The sequence below is a fragment of the Mirounga angustirostris genome, unplaced genomic scaffold, assembly GCF_029215605.1.
Source record: "Mirounga angustirostris isolate CCGP_5_RB_7025 unplaced genomic scaffold, mMirAng1.0.hap1 SCAF_1, whole genome shotgun sequence".
Classification (NCBI taxonomy): domain Eukaryota; kingdom Metazoa; phylum Chordata; class Mammalia; order Carnivora; family Phocidae; genus Mirounga; species Mirounga angustirostris.
Genome location: NW_026991709.1, coordinates 52,479,474 through 52,489,080, shown reverse-complemented (window position 1 = coordinate 52,489,080; position 9,607 = coordinate 52,479,474). Strand labels below are relative to the sequence as shown.

Sequence of the window (9,607 nt, the reverse complement as noted above, 5' to 3'; positions counted from 1 at the left end):
AAGAGATTGCCTTCAAGCTGCCTACTGAAGTGCAAATGGTCTCCAGGCTCAACAGGGGTGGAGAGGTAAAGGTGGGGATCTATTTCTGAGCTCACTGAGGGGACTATTGGCAGGCCTCAGAATATCTTCCAAGCTTCCTCACATGGTTCGTTTCAGGTCTCATTTCATTGCCATATGGAGAACTTCATTGGCAACCTGAGTGGCATCATGACATAAGAGTTGGCCTTTCTTTATCCAAGGCAGCCTCACAACATGGTAGCTGGTTTCCTCTCAGAGAGAGAGAGAGAATAAATGAGAGTGGGAGAACACACCAACATGGAAGCCATAGTCTTTTTATAACTGAATGTCCAAAGTGGCACCCATCACTTCTACTGTAATTTAGTTGCTAGAATCAAGTCACTAGGTTTGCTTTGTGCTTTCTTGATAGAGCATTATCCAAATGTCACATGGAATTACTATTGCTATTTAACAAATTATTCCTAACTTTGTATTTTAAAATAACCATTTTATCTGATTCATTTTTGGATCAGGAAATAGAGATGAGCTCAGGTGGGGGCTACATCTCAGCTGGGTTGTTTGGGGCCGGAGCATCTACTTCTAAGATAGGTTCTTCATTCACACCATTGGTACTTAAGTGCTTCTTGGCCTCTCCACATAATGTGCTATCCTGTAGGGCCTTTCCTTATCTGGTGGTTTCAGATAATCACATTTCTTACATGGTGTCTGGCATCCAAGACACAGGAAAAAGAAGCTGCTTAACCAGCCAGAGGCTCCACCCAGGACCAGGGCAACATCACTTCCACTGTATTTGTATGCCATGGTAGTTACAGTCAGCTCAGTCAACTCTGGGGAGGCGGGGGGAGAAATAAATGTCACTTCTTGAATAGGAATTAGAAAGGTCATGTTTCAGGAGTAGCTTGTGGTTTTGGAGATAATATTTTTGCCATCTTTGTGACAACGCAGTCTTCCAGTCAGCTCTCTGACCACAACAACACACATCCCATCTACATGCAAAATACACTTTACTTGTTCCTGCAAATTTTATCCCATTATGGCACAGAGGTCGAATTGTACTGGATTCAATCCTTGTTTAGAGGCCATTCCTTAAATTGAGAATCTTTGATGTCTGAAGTTAGTTATAGCTCTTTTATATATCTTCAACATTCAGATTGAAAAGTGATGAGTTCCTTCTTTACTTCATCTCTCTATAGCCATATTTCATTATACACAACTAAAAGAAACCAGTTGGCACTTCCAAAATTCTCCCTTAACTCCTGCTAAACCCAGATTCTCCAGTTCATAGACACATTTTTACTTTATATTCCATTATTTATTGATGTGTAAAAAGTTACCTCAAAACTTAACATTGTGAGATACAATGAAACAAAACTTATTTTCTCACATAGTTTCTGAGGATCAGGAATCTGGAAGTGCCTTCCATGTATGGTTCTAGCTCAGGGTTTTTCATGCGGCTACACTCAAGATGTCAGCAGAGGCTGCAGCTGTGTGAAGGCATGTCCGGACCTGAGAGATCATCACTCCAGATGGCTCACTCCAACAGCTATTGGCAGAATGGCTCCATTCAGCACTGGCTGCTGCTGAAGATGTCAGTATACAGGACAGCCTGGGAGTCCTTCTACCATCACAGCTATCTTCCTCCTGAGTAAGTGATCCAAAAGAGAGAGCAAGAGAGAAGCCACAGTTCTTTTTATGACCCAATCTCTGAAGTCATTTTATTTCATTAGAAGCAAGTCACTAAGTTTAGCCCACACTCAAAAATTAAGCTCCATTTCTTAAAGGGGAGGGTTATCCAAGAATCTGTGGACATATTCTAAAACTACTACATCTACATTATCTCTGTCAATAATTTTGCTGAATTTTCCACCACTATGCAACACAATTTATCTGTTCTCCAGTCTCCAATGACACTTTTCTCATTATCCTTCCACTGCCACACACTGTCTACTTGAAGTCCTTCACACTGCCACCCAATATTTGGTTTCGAATACAAACGCACACGTTTTGCTTTTCTGTTTTAACAAAAACCTACTTTCAGTACCAAATTTTGGTTTTGGTATATTTTCTGGAGTAACAAACCATTTCAAGCTATTATTGGATTAAAACAGCAACCATTTGCATTATGTGAACATGCTGTGGCTCAGATATTTTGTCAGGGCATAGAGGGAAGGCTCTTAGCTTACCTGGAGCATCTGGTATGACAGGAGATGACTGGTAAGGCTTGATTGGGGCCATATGTCTTGGGCCATAGTTTTGGATGTGAGCTGGGTTTTTCAGTTCTCTTCCATGGGGTCTACTGAATTTAGAAACAGAAGATAGGTTCTTTTCCCATGTCTGGTGCCTGGGTTAGAATGGCTAGAATAACTAGGTCTGGTCAGGCATCTCTTTTTCTCTCTCTAAGTGACCTCTCTGCAAAGCTTGGGAGTCTCAGAGTGGCTAGAATTCTTTCATGGCACTGACCTCCTGAAGGAACATCTTAAAAAACTCAGGTATAAGTTGCAAAGCTTGGTATGACCTAATCTCAAAAGTCACTCAGCATCACGTCCTCTGTATTCTCTTAATCATACAGGGCCAACCCTGAATCACTATGGAAGGGGACCACACAAAGGTACAAAGACCAAGAGTCTTGATTCATTTGGGAACCATATTTGGAAACTGGCTACCACAGTCCTCTACTAGTTATATATGTGCTCACTTCTAGAATACACTTTTTATTCTTTACCCAAAGTACATTTCCTGAAACACAATTTTTATCTGCATCAGTGGGGTAAATAAAGTTTATTGCAATGGTTTGCAGATGTAACTAAATTGGAATGGGTTTCATAAGCCATAATGATACCAAATAAAATAGATAACATTATCTTCATTTCCCCAAACCAATAAGTTTGTGTGTGTGTGTGTTTTTTTTTTTTTTAAGCACCAAAGGAGCAATTTTATGGGCATTGTTTATTCATTTAAGAATTTTATATACAGCTTCTTCTACATTCTTCTGTGGTTCCAGAGTTTATGCATTTATTCCTTAAGAATTGGTATCATTTTTAATTCTACAATTTCCTTCAATCATAAAAATGTAGGGGAAAGCATTACACTGAGTACAGAGTCAATATGTTTGTTGGTGTTACTATTTGTATAGAAAATTATGTATTAACATGCATGCATTTCAATAAGCATGTGCTAAATACCTATTTCATGCTGGGCTCTGCATGATATTTTTATGAAAGTGTACGTCCTTAAAACAGCTGCCTAACCCACTCTTCTGCCCTCCCCACCATCTTGCTTCCTGGCTGCATGGCTTTGAGTACCACTCTGGCTAATTGAAGTTTCAAGAGCACTGATAGTCATTTAAATATAGTAATTTTATATCTAGCAATTTTCTCTGAACTGTCCCTGAGACAGGTATAAGATTTCTAAATTTTTATGACAGTAGAATAGAATACATTCTAATTTCCTTCAAAATAAGAACAGCAGTATAAAAGGATAATTCACAATGTGCAATCTTTAATAAATCTTTCTTCTTCCCTCCTTTTCCTTCTTCCCTTGCTCCTTTCCCTCCTTTTCTCCTTTTTTCTATCAAGAAATATAGAAAAATAATGTGGGCTTGCCACAAATGTTCCTTCTATGTGAAGTTTTGTCTAGTCTACCAGAGAACCACTCAATGAGGTTTCCTCTGGCCCTCATTTCTGAAGTGGTATCTTTCCTTAATGCCAATCACATTACTTTCTTTGTTTCTTTCACCACAGTCCCCACAATCGATAAAACTATTTATTTGTTTGTTTATTTCCTTTTCCCTCTTGAAATATAGGATCAAGGACAATGGACACATTGTGGGTCTAGTTTACCACTAGACCTAGTGCCTGGGCTAAAATTAGCAATAAATAAAGATCTGTTGCATAATTAGTAAAATAAATTATTCCATGTGGCACCACAGAGGCTAAGCAATACAGTGTTCATTTTGGGGCATTGTGGATACCTTCCCAAGACATGCTTTCCTTTCTCTTGGCAACTACCCCTAATTTCATAAAAGTTTCCATACTTCCTCTGCACAATCCAAATGTTTTAGGGGAAACTAACTCTACTCTTAACTCAGAAATGTGGCAGATGAACCAGGACAAAGGAATTCAATGGGTGACATTTCCTAGGTTGCAATGAGAGAATAGTTTTGATCCAGTCTACCAGACTTCCAATGGTCAGTTCTTAGACCTTTGCTTCGCCACTCAGTAACAGCTGACACATTCTGTGGTAGACACTACTAGGCATCACCTAGAAGTCTATACAGAAGTAAGGATTTATTATCCCAGCTTCTAGGATGCTGACTATCATCCCCTTCAGAGATTATCTCAGCTGAAGAGAGTCACCTGGCCTAAGATCATGCCTACTTCCTGGAGTGGCCCACATTTAGTGACAGAGAGATGTGTGAATATAAATGTTTGATCCTCTTTGCTTAAATTGCCAACAGCTCTGAGGGTCCTCCCATCCTCAGTACTCTGCTAAGGGTCAGCAAAAGCCTCCATAGACTGCATTGCAATTTGGCTTATTCCTCTGTCAAACCTGTTTTCTTTTTCACCCAACAGGTGTTGGTCCCAAGCATACCCCTTAATAGACATTTTTCACACTAATTTCTAACTGATAGACCAAAATATGTCACCTAGAAGACAGCCTAGTGAAACAGAAATTCACCTTTCTCCCCTCTGCCCCAAACAGAATGTGTATTTTTACTTTTTTAGAAATTTATTAATCTTGCCTTAGGGTCACAACTTCAGAGCTCTAGTAGAGTTGCAGTTTTGAACCACTGTTGACTTTCAGGGGTAGTTATTATGAGCAAACTAAGCAAGTAAGTGTGTTTTTACTCAATATTGGGGGTAAAAAATACATGAAGATAATTGATTTTATATTTTACCCACACTTAAAATATACAAAAGATTTATCATTCCTTAACATATTTTGCAGAAAACAAACCCACGGATCTCAAAGAGAATAACTTAAACTGGAACCAACATTATACTCCAACATTAGTTTGTAATGTTAGAAGTTTCCAATCAGCTTATAAGCATTGTCCGGGAAGCCTCCTGACATTCAAAAGCTCTCTTATTGCCTTATAACTTGAATCTCTAAAAATTCATTCTAGAATTCCTGAATATTACATTTTGAATCAATATTTGTTTCATTGTTATGATCCTTGATAAAAAAGTGAAGTGTGGAGAGAGAAAAGACAGTGTGTATTTGTCAGGTTGTATACCTTAAAAGCCAGCAAAAATGTAACACATTTTGTTAATCATCCATTGATTGGTCCAATTAGTATTGGTTTGAGTTGGACAAGATTTCATAATTGAGGGATTTATTTTTAATGAAATAAATTGCAGACTTTGCATTTCTAAACAAGGAAGCATGGTTTAAGAAAATATTGGCGTGTGTGCCAGGAGACCAGATTTCAAGCTCTGTTACTTTCTAGCAGCATGAACTTACTAAATTACTTACCCTCTCTCGGACTCATTATGTTCATCTGATATTATGGAACAAATATAATTCTGCTTTTGGTTATATACCCAGAAATGGGATTGCTAGATCAAATGGTAGTTCTTTTTTTTAATTTTTGAGGAGCTGCCTTACTGTTTTCCATAGCAGCCACACCATTTTATATTCCTCCCAATAGTGGACAAGTTTCATACTTCTCCACAACCTCACGAACACTTATCCTTTTTTTTTTTTTTTTTATGTGAGGACATATCTCATTGTAGTTTTGATTTGTATTTTTCTGATAATTAGTGATGTTGAATACCTTTTTATATATCTGTTGGCCATCTGTATGTCTTCTTTGGAGAACTGTCTACTCAAGTTTTTGCCCATTTTTAAATCATTTTTTTGTTGTTGTTGTTCTTTTGCTATTAATTTGTAAGACTTCCTTATGTATTTTGGAAGTTAACTTCTTAATAAATATATGTTTGCAAATATTTACCCCCATCTGATAAGTTGCATTTGCAACAACAATAGATGGACCTGAAAGATGTTATGCTAAGTGAAATAAAATAGCCAAAGAAGGACAAATGCTGTTATGATTCCACTTACATGAATTATCTAAACTAGTCAAACTTATAGAAGCAGAAAATAGATTAGTGGCTGCCAGAAACTAAAGGAGGGGAATGGGGAGATGTTGTTCAATGAGTATAAAGTTATAGTTATGTAAGATGAATGTGTTCTAGAGATCTGTTGTACAATATAGTGCCTATAGGTATCAATGGCATTTGCACTTAAAAAAATTGTTAAGAGGGTAAGTTTTATGTTAGATGTTTTTATCACAGACACACAAAAAGCAAAGAGACTCTGGAAGTGATGGATATATTTATTGTGGTGATAGTATTATGCGTGTATGCAAATGGCTAACAGGCATATGAAAAAGCCCTACCATCATTAATCGCCTAATCACCAGCGAAATGCAAACTCACCAAAATGTATACATTAAATATGTGCAGTTTTTAATATATCAATTATACTGTAATAAATATAGTACATATATAAATATATTGCAATAATGTATATTGCAATATTACCAAAAATATGATAATACCTGTGAAAGTACTTTGAAAACTGAGACAAATTTTACACATTTAAGAAATCACCATTATTATTAACATTATAATAAAATATATATGTTAGTTGGGGCAGTAGTTTACAAGCAACAAAATATGATTAGGATACCTTTAGGCATAAAAATAAATTATTGGAAGGATATTGAATACATCATAGAAGAAATGGGAGGTCTTAAGAATTGAGGTCTGGAATTGTGGGAGTTTAAGAAGTAGGAAAACCAGTCAGGGCCACATTCCAAAAATAGTCTGGTGAACATACTATCCTTGGCACCGCCAACATACTTATTTCACCTGTGTGAGTAACTCACTACTGCTATTGCACACCACCCCTGCCATGGTCAATGTTATAGGAAATGAATTCCAAACTTCATCTTTAGATGACTAATTCAAGTTTCAAAATATCTGGCTATCTGAACTTTTGTCATAGGTCTGCATCCCCACCCTGCTGGGATCAGAAAAGGGTCTCTTAGCCCAAATCTGGTTTTGCAACAGAAATCAGAGTCCATCAAGATTTCCTACATAGGAATGAGCTACATCAATAGTATTTTCTCAATAAGGCTTGGATAAAGGGCCATCCATGGACAAGGGAAACTCCCCATCAAGTTTTCGATAGCCATCACTTGACATTAATTACCCCTATAGAAGAAGAACCTTGGCTAACAAATAGTGATAAGAACTCCACTGTAGCTGTAAGTCTATATCTGTAATAATTGCTTTCACAAGAATGAAAGCCAAATAACAAAGTTGGCAAGGATAAGGTAAAAATTACAAAAGGAAAGAAAAATGCCTTTATAATTATATAGAGTGTTGAATTACTAGTGAGCAGGAAGAAAAATGCACAGTTCTAGTCAGACAATGGTAATTATTTCAAAGGCACATTATATGGGTAATTTGTGAAAATGAGCTAAATCACTTATTAATTACATATATTCAATGGGCTAATTTCCCAATTTTCAGAAGAAAGTATACATTTGTTCTTTATGAAACTCTGAAAATTATTTATAGTCTTTAGTAATAACTTGAAAATGAATCTTACTTTCATAGTGTCTTGTTCTTGCTGATCTATTTGAAGATGTCATTCAAATTTTCAACTTTGTTGACTTATATGTCCATTGGAATTTTTCTTATGCCATGAATAGAAGAAAATTAAAATAATATTTCAGTTGTACAAGATGATGAAAATTATCTTTGGAAGGTATTATCAGAATATGACTCTATATATATAAATTCATTTCTATACTTAATGACAACTTTCTAAGTCACAGAATTATCTCTCACTGAACAAAGAATTCTAGTTTACTGTATAGACAGATTGAAGGCAGTGTGTTGAGAAGAAGTATTAGATTACAGACTATGCTGAGGGAAAAGAGAGACACAGATTATTTTGTGCTTTCTTTTAAGAAAGCTCAGTCCAAATTTATGAAGTTTATCTTCGGCCTAACATCTCTATGTCAATTCACCATGAAGAAGCAGATGAAATGTTAGGAATATTCTGCTGGATTTTTTATTTGTGATGAGAACTTGGTATCATATAGACCAAAGGCTTAATCCCACTGTACCTCCCTTTACAGAGATTCCATAAATTTAGAAAGTATAGAACTGCCCTAGAGTTAGTTGACAGATCTCTGAGTGTGACTCCCTGAGAAGCAAAGGTGACTGATCCTTTCCCTGGTTTGTAGCAGCTGAAATTGGGTACCCTACCATGTCCCCTCAGCATTCCCTGGACTCCAATTACAGAGTCAGTGGAAAGTGGAAAGTTCCCATTACACCTACTGCTTTCCCCTTGAGCACTTGTGACTCTGTGTCTGAGTGATTAATCTGACCCCCAGAGTAGAGAAGGACAAAAGTTCTGGGGAGTAATGACCCAGAAGCAACTCTCACCCAGTGAGGGTTCGTCATCTGTGGACAAAACACCCAGCTCTGGGCCTTTTGGGTCCTGGAATTCTGAGGTATGCTCAACATGAAAGTCAGTGAGACTCAGATCAGTTGCTCATAGTGGTATTATGAGCACCAACACACATTTTCTGCCCCTCCTGCCTCCCTGCCCTGACTTACTTTCCTACTCTCTCATTGTACTTTCTGGGATCACCTCCCTTATGATACCCAGATTCTTTCCTCATGGTCTGTTCTTTTTTTTTTTTTCTGCCTAATATAAATGTCCACTTAATTTTGGTTTTTAAAAAGCCAACTGTGTCACTCTTCTGGAGACCTACATTTGAGCAAGGAGGAATGAGTCTCTCCTCATTGCATTTGTGAGGAGCTAAAACTCTTGGATTGTTACTGTGTTCTCACTACAGAGGCTGTCGTCTGCTCTGGAAACTTCTTCTTTCTTTTAATTTATGTCTGCCATGATTTGAGGCCCTTTCTCACAGCATATGCACAAAGGAATACATGAATGAAACCCATTTGTTAAGCTACAAGAAGGAATGGATTCATTGATCTCAATTGTTTCTGATGGATTGCAATACTTGCTTCCTGCTAATCATACTTTTCTTTGATGTTTTCTTCATGACTATTTAAAATAAGTACCTGTGTAAATGGGACTTAAAATATTGAAATTCCATGGTCCATAAAGCCCATTATCTCTTGCCCTTATTTTCCCTCATCTTAGTCCACCCCAATACTCCAGCTTCCATGAAAGCAGGGACTTTGTTTTGTTTACCACTCTATCACTAACACAACAATGACACCAAAAAGTACTTGACAATAGTAAATGCTTCATAAATGTCTGCCAATGAATCAGTTGAATCAATTCAACGTGGTAGCCTTACAGATTTGGATAAATTGATTAACCTCTCTGTGCCTCAGTCTTCTCATATGTAAAATGGAGATGATAAAAGTCCTTCCCTTAAATAATTATTTTGAGCTTTGAATGAGATTTTATATGTAATATATTAAGTGTAGTACCTGACACATAATAAACACTCAAAAAGCATAGCTTTTATTATTATTGTTACTGTTATTATTTATTTAATATGTATTTATTGAGTGATGACTATATGACA

The 9,607-nt window shown here is 36.9% G+C and overlaps 1 long non-coding RNA gene across 1 annotated transcript; it reads right to left on the bottom strand.

Moving 5' to 3' along the window:
- Positions 1-1,287: 1,287 nt before the first annotated feature.
- On the bottom strand, positions 1,288-7,750 carry LOC123834524 (uncharacterized). The gene is made up of 3 exons (XR_006788459.1): positions 7,639-7,750; positions 2,202-2,314; positions 1,288-1,659 (listed from the first exon to the last, which is right to left on the bottom strand). It is a non-coding gene; the product is annotated as an uncharacterized LOC123834524 (long non-coding RNA).
- Between the last annotated feature and the right edge of the window lie 1,857 nt (positions 7,751-9,607).